Source organism: Triticum aestivum, chromosome 3A (assembly GCF_018294505.1).
Source record: "Triticum aestivum cultivar Chinese Spring chromosome 3A, IWGSC CS RefSeq v2.1, whole genome shotgun sequence".
NCBI lineage: Eukaryota > Viridiplantae > Streptophyta > Magnoliopsida > Poales > Poaceae > Triticum > Triticum aestivum.
Genome location: NC_057800.1, coordinates 4,116,137 through 4,122,975, shown reverse-complemented (window position 1 = coordinate 4,122,975; position 6,839 = coordinate 4,116,137).

The following is a 6,839-nucleotide window of genomic DNA, read 5'->3' as shown; positions in this document are numbered from 1 at the left end:
GTAGAAGCCAACTGTACAGGCTCAGTAACACTTGACGTGGTCTTTGGATCCCCGGACAATTTCCAAAGCGAAGAGTTAATCTTCGATATAGTCCCGTTTCGCAGTGGCTATCACACCCTGCTCGGACGAACCGCATTCGCAAAGTTCAATGCGGTGCCGCACTAGGCATATCTCAAGCTCAAGATGCTAGGACCTCGAGGAGTAATTACGGTCAACGGAAACACCGAACGCTCCCTCCGTACGGAGGAGCATACGGCGGCTCTCGCAGCGGAGGTACAAAGTAGCCTTCTCAGGCAATTCTCCAGTCCGGCCATTAAAAAACCAGACACTGCCAAGCGCGCCCAGAGTAACCCACAGTAGGACCACCTGGCACACTCTGAGCAAGCGTAGCAATGCGGCCCCAACCCCAGCTTTCGCGACATAGCCAAACCAGTACCTCGCGCACATAACTACGCCCTTGAAATACAATGGGCACAGGGGAAGTGGCACAATAACGGCACACCCAAAATACGGCTTAAAACGTACTAGGGGCTGCCGGATTCTTTTTTTAATTTTTTGTTACTTTCAGGACTCCATACTTCGGACGACCTGTTCAGCAATCCGACTGCCACACAAACGATGCAAGATCCAGGGAGGCAGACAAGCCATGCCGCATTATGGAACCCCCAGGTGGTCTCTATTACGAGCAATATACCTGTTTTGAATACAATTCCGCGGACTGCCCCTGGCTAGGACATGTTAAATAGTCCAATATCTTTTCCTTATAAATACCACTTGCATCGTTCTGCTCTGACAGCAGCCTTTATATAAACAATGCATAGCTTTTGTCTATTTTCTGCATTACTCTCTTTTATATATGTTCATTAATGACATGTTGCACCCATACACTGTGGTACGGCAAGTATGCCAGGGGCTTCAGTACCCTTTAATATGGTGTGAGAAGTCCGTACACTTTCACAAGTGCGGCACCCCGAACGTATAGCACTATATGCATCGGCTCTGAATCATGATTTGGGTCAATAGTTGGGTTTGCCCGGCTCCTATGTTTTGGTGCCTTACGTTCCGCTATATTGGCTAAGGTAGCACTAGGAGAACCACTGCGATTGTGCCCCGGTTGAGCTGGGTTAAGCACCTCAGTGGAGAAAGCTAAAACTGACTGTCATGATGAGGCGAGAGACCGGTTGCTGTTCGAGAGGTTTTTCGAGTCCCTAAAGACTTATGCCGCTTCGAGCGAGGAGCCGGATTTGTCCGGCCAAGGCGTGGATACCGCCCCGAACTCGGTCTTCCGAACTAGGGGCTTCGCCGAAATTTAAAATTATAAATTTCTATGGCTAAGTGAGAGTGTTCAAGCATTATAGTCCGATTGCCTGGTTCGTTGTGCTGAGCGCCTCCCTCGAAGGACCCAACTATGGGAAAAAGAGCGCTTAGGTTTATCCCAAACACCCCAGCACTAGTGGCATGGGGGCAGAAGCCGACGACTGGCCATCTCTCAATTTTTTGATAAATGGCCGCACAGAAAATAATATTTTAAATTCAATAAGCATTGCTTAAGCGCCCATGAACAAGTTTTCAGCGCACAGGATAAAAACAAGCGAGTTTATTCAAAAATTATATCCTTGGTACATTCATCCGCCACAAGCGGGCACCCGCAAGAACATCCTTGTAATAGTTCTTGGGCTTGCGATGCTCCTTCCCCGGCGGCGGCCCGTCCTTCACAAGCTTCTCACCGTCCAGCTTACCCCAGTGCACCTTTGCACGGGCAAGGGCACGACGGGCACCTTCAATGCAGACGGAGCGCTTGATGACCTCGAGCCTTGGACAGGCCTCCACCAGCCGCCGCACCAGCCCGAAGTTGCTCCCAGGCAGGGCCTCTCCGGGCCACAGCCGAACTATGAAGCCCTGCATGGCCTGTTCGGCCGCCTTGTGGAGCTCGACCAGCTGTTTCAGCTCGTCGCTCAAGGGCACAGGGTGTCCGGCCTCAGCATACTGAGACCAGAACACCTTCTCCGTCGAGCTGCCTCTTCAGCTCGATAGAATGCGGCGGCGTCGGATACGCTGCGGGGAAGATCTGCGAATGCCCCTGGAGAGCTCCGGATTCGGGTAAGTAACAAGTAGTTTACTTTTATACATCTGCTTTGTATAAAGAATGCCTTACCCGCTGCTATCTTCTTCATATCCTCCAACTCTTGGAGGGCCTTTTGGGCTTCGGTCTTGGCAAACTTGGCAGTCTCAAGGGCCGCCGCGAGCTCGGACGCTTGGGTCTTTGACTCAAGCTCCAAAATCTCATGTTTTTTCATGAGAGCCTGAAGCTCTTGCTGCACCTCGCCGACCTGAGCCCCAAGTTTCTCTCTCTCGGTGCGCTCCGCGGCCGTTTTCTTTTCGGCCTCGGACAGCACCTGCTTGAGGGTCGCCACCTCAATCGTGGCCCCTATAATAAGCAGTGCAATCCTGTTATTTTTTGCAATCACGCCTCTCTATAGGCATTTTTCTATAAGGTATCTCTTACCTTCTTTCTCCTCGAGCTGCCGTTTGGCAAGACCGAGCTCTTGCTCGGTCCGCTCGAGGCCTTGCTTCAGGGCAGCCACCTCCGCAGCCAGTGCGGCGGTGGCCAGCAGCGAAGCCAACATACGTATATTGACTCCTTTTTAGTTAGACTCCTGCGATATTTAATAGATCCTCTATTCGTATTTTCTTTCTGAACGCCAAACAGAGAATCAGGGGCTACTGTCTATGCGGTAATATTTTTATATATTTTTACTTACCTCGAAGCCTATTAGAAGGCTAGCTCAAGCTTTTGTCAGTCCGCTCTCGGCGGACTGAACCTTCTGGATCACCGTACTCATAATAGTACAATGCTCCTCGTCGATGGAGGCGCCGTCAAGCACCTCCTGCAGATTGTCCGGCACCTTCGGTTGGACGGAGGCCATCGGCTAAGAAGGCTTGCTCCTCTTGGAAGGAGTTTGCCTACCGCGGTCCAGAACTGTTGATGATTCCGGCGCGGTGTCCGGCACAAAGCCGGACTTGGAGCCCTGGGGGGTCTTGTCCCCTTTACTCCTGGGGTCCGGGAGGTCGCCTTGCGGCTCCTCCAGGACCACCTCCTCCTGCCCCGGAGCTCATTGCGACGCCACTTCGGCGTCGTCCGCAGTGCGGGGGGAGACAGTGGGCGGAACTGAGTTCACGTCCGATGAATCCAGGGAGCCGCTCGACGACTCGTTGAGTTCGGCCCGGGCGGGCTGCATAATTATGTTCGACATTAGGGAAAGCTGTGCAACAAAGGAACATCATGAGTTATTCTGATATCCGAACTTACGATTTCGCCGGACGCTTGGCCCTGTTTAGCCACTCCTCTTTGCCCTCTTCGGCATTGGGGGCGTAGTCCGGCGGAGGGGTCTTTCTTTTCCTAGACCCCTCGGCCTCCCCCGTTGGGGCGGCCTTCCTCTTGTCACCTCCCTTCACCGGGGGGGGGGGAGTTTTCTTCTTCCTCCTCCTCGTTTTCGCGGGAGGAGGGCGTCTCGGACTCGTCAGATGACGAGTCCGACACCACCATGTTGCGGGCACTCTTTCGAGTCCCCGTGGTCTCCTTCTTCTTGGCCTTCTTCTACGGCACCACATAAGGCGCCGGAACCAGCAGCTTCGCTAGTAGAGCTGGGGCTGGGTCTTCGGGCAGCGGAGCTGGACAGTTAATCAGTCCGGATATCGCCCGCCAAGCCTGTCAAAGGTAAGGGAGTTTAGATCCCACATAGAGTCAAACTATGAAGAAACTTAACATCCTGTAAAAGGTGAAAATAGCTTACCTCGCTAGCGTGACGCTGCGAGCTGTATCCGCGGTCCTCGAAAGCGGATGCGGGAGCCTCGGCACCTTTCATTAGCGCCTTCCAGACGTCTTCATACGTCGTGCCAAAGAGCTTGTTAAGGGTTCGGTGCTGTGCCGAGTCAAACTCCCACAAAGTAAAGTCCCGTTGTTGACACGGCAGGATTCGGCGAACGGGCATGACCTGGACTACATTTACGAGCCTGATTGGCTTGTTTACCAGGGACTGGATGCATGTCTTCTGTCCGGTCACCTCTTCCTCGTTACCCCATGATAGGCCCGTCTCTTTCCAGGACATGAGCCGCCTGGGGGGTCCGGATCGGAACTCGGGGGCTGCGATCCATTTCGGATCGCGTGGCTCGGTGATGTAAAACCACTCGGCTTGCCACCCCTTTAGGGTCTCTACGAAGGAGCCCTCGAACCACAGGACGTTGGCAATCTTGCCCGCCATGGTGCCTCCGCACTCCGCCTGGCTGCCGCGCACCACCTTGGGCTTGATGTTGAAGGTCTTGAGCCAGAGGCCGAAATGGGGGCGGACGCGGAGGAAAGCCTCGCACACGACAATAAACGCCAAGATGTTGAGGATGAAATTCGGGGCCAGATCGTGGAAATCCAGGCCATAGTAGAACATGAGCCACCGAATGAATGGGTGAAGTGGAAAACCCAGTCCGCGGAGGAAGTGGGGAAGGAATACTACACTAGTAGAAAAAGGGTCAAACGTGAAGCACATTAGTGCCGGTTTGTATTTGAGCCGGTACTAATGGTACCATTAGTGCCGGTTCGAATGGATTTGCATTAATGCCGGTTCGTGTTGAACCTTTAGTACCGGTTCGTGGCACGAACCGACACTAAAGGGGTGGTGGCAGGCTGGCGTCAGGCCGGGGCCCCACGATCACCTTTAGTACCGGTTCGTGGCACGAACCGGTACTGAAGGTCTAACCTTTAGTACCGGTTCGTGCCACGAACCGGTACTAAAGGGGTCTAACCTATAGTACCGGTTCATGCCACGAACCGGTACTAAAGGTCCCATTTTCAAACTCTACCCCCCCCTGTGGATCGCCTTTTCAGTTTAAAAAAAATAAAAGAAAATAATGGAAATGTCAAAAAAATAAAAGAAAATAAGTTTCTCATGTGATATGTGGTCTAGTTGTTGGGAAAATTTGCAAATGTGAATTTTGACTTTATTTGCAAAATCTCTCTGAAATTTGTAAAAATGGGCATAACTTTTGCATACTAACTCGGATGAAAAAAAATTATATGAAAAATCATCTACCCCGTTAAACATTTGCAAAATCCTCAAAAACCTAATAGAAAAAAGTTACGGGGCTTTTAAGATCTAGAGTGGAAAAAATTGAAAAATATTCAAATAGTGGTCAAACTGTGGTCAAACAATGGTCAAACTATTTATTCTAGAATATTCGTGTTACTAAATAATTATTTTATTTATTTCAATTTCGGTCAAATCTGGTCAAACTGTGGTCAAACTGTGGTCAAACAATGGTCAAACTAATTACTCAAGAAATATTAGTGTTACTAAATAATTATTGTTTTTAAAACAATAGTTTCAAACTCAAACAGTGAAATGTGTCACTTCATGCTCAAGCAAAATTCCTGAAGGTTAATAGGATTGACATCTTACTATTGTCAGGAAAACAACAAGTGCAGGCTCGGAAACGAAGCAGAATAGAACCTGAAAGTTAAGCGTGCTCGGGCTGGAGTAGTGAGAGGGATGGGTGACCGGTCGGGAAGTTAGATGATTTGGAATGAGTGATCCACACTTGAGCAGTTAAGAGAGGTGATTAGAGACTAAATCATCAAATAATTCAGAAAAAATAAAAATAAAAAAACAAATTTTTTTTTCCAAAATTTTCAAAAAAAAAATTCAAAAAAAACCTTTAGTACCAGTTGGTAACACCAACCGGTACTAAAGGTCCCCCGTACCAGGGCGCGAGCTCACGCCACGTGGTGGCACTTTAGCGCCGGTTCGTGCCGAACCGGTACTAAAGGGGGGGGGGCCTTTAGTGCCGAAACCTTAGTGCCGGTTCCATAACCGGCACTAAAGGCCCTTACAAACCGGTACTAATGGTCCGTTTTCTACTAGTGCTACCCTCTAATGGGGCCTTGGGGTGGGGAGGAGCTGCCCCTTCTCGGGAAGCCGGTGCGCGATGTCTTTGGACAAGTATCCGGCCTTCCTAAGCTTTTTGACGTCGCCCTCCGTGACGGAGGAGACCTTCCACTTACCTCCTGCTCCGGACATTACTGGAGAAGGTTGAGGTGGGAAGTGCGGGCTTGGGCGCTGGAGCTCGAGTGCGCAGGAGATGGATAGGCAAAGGAGGAAGAAGGCGTAGGTAAAAAGGTGGATCCTTGTCCCCTTATATGGGCGGATGCGGTTGTGCGTCCCCACCTGCCTAGTAAAACTCGCTTGCGTCCCAAGCGCCGTGATAAGTGTCGCGGTTGGATTACCCACATCCGTATTGATGATAATCCCGTAAAGGGGGTACACAATCTCTGCTTTGACAAGACGTGCCAAGGAAACCGCCTCGCAAAACATGCTGAGGTGGAAAAGTAAAAACGATTCGAGTAAAGGACTTGGCCGTAGTGTGATGACGCACTTCGGAATACGTCAGCAGATTTGATTTGTGTTAATATTATTCTCTCTATGGCAATATGTGGAAACTTATTTTGCAGAGCCGGACACTACTCTTGGTGTTTACAATCTTCTACGAAGGACTTGGAGGAGGAACCCGCCTTGCAATGCCGAAGACAATCTACGCGCCGGACTCGTCGTCATTGAAGCCTAGTTCAGGGGCTACTGAGGGAGTCCTGGATTAGGGGGTGTTCGGGTAGCCGGACTATACCTTCAGCCGGACTCCTGGACTATGAAGATACAAGATTGAAGACTTCGTCCCGTGTCCGGATGGGACTTTCCTTGGCGTGGAAGGCAAGCTTGGCGATGCGGATATTCAGGATCTCCTACCATTGTAACCGACTCTGTGTAACCCTAACCCTATTCGGTGTCTATATAAAC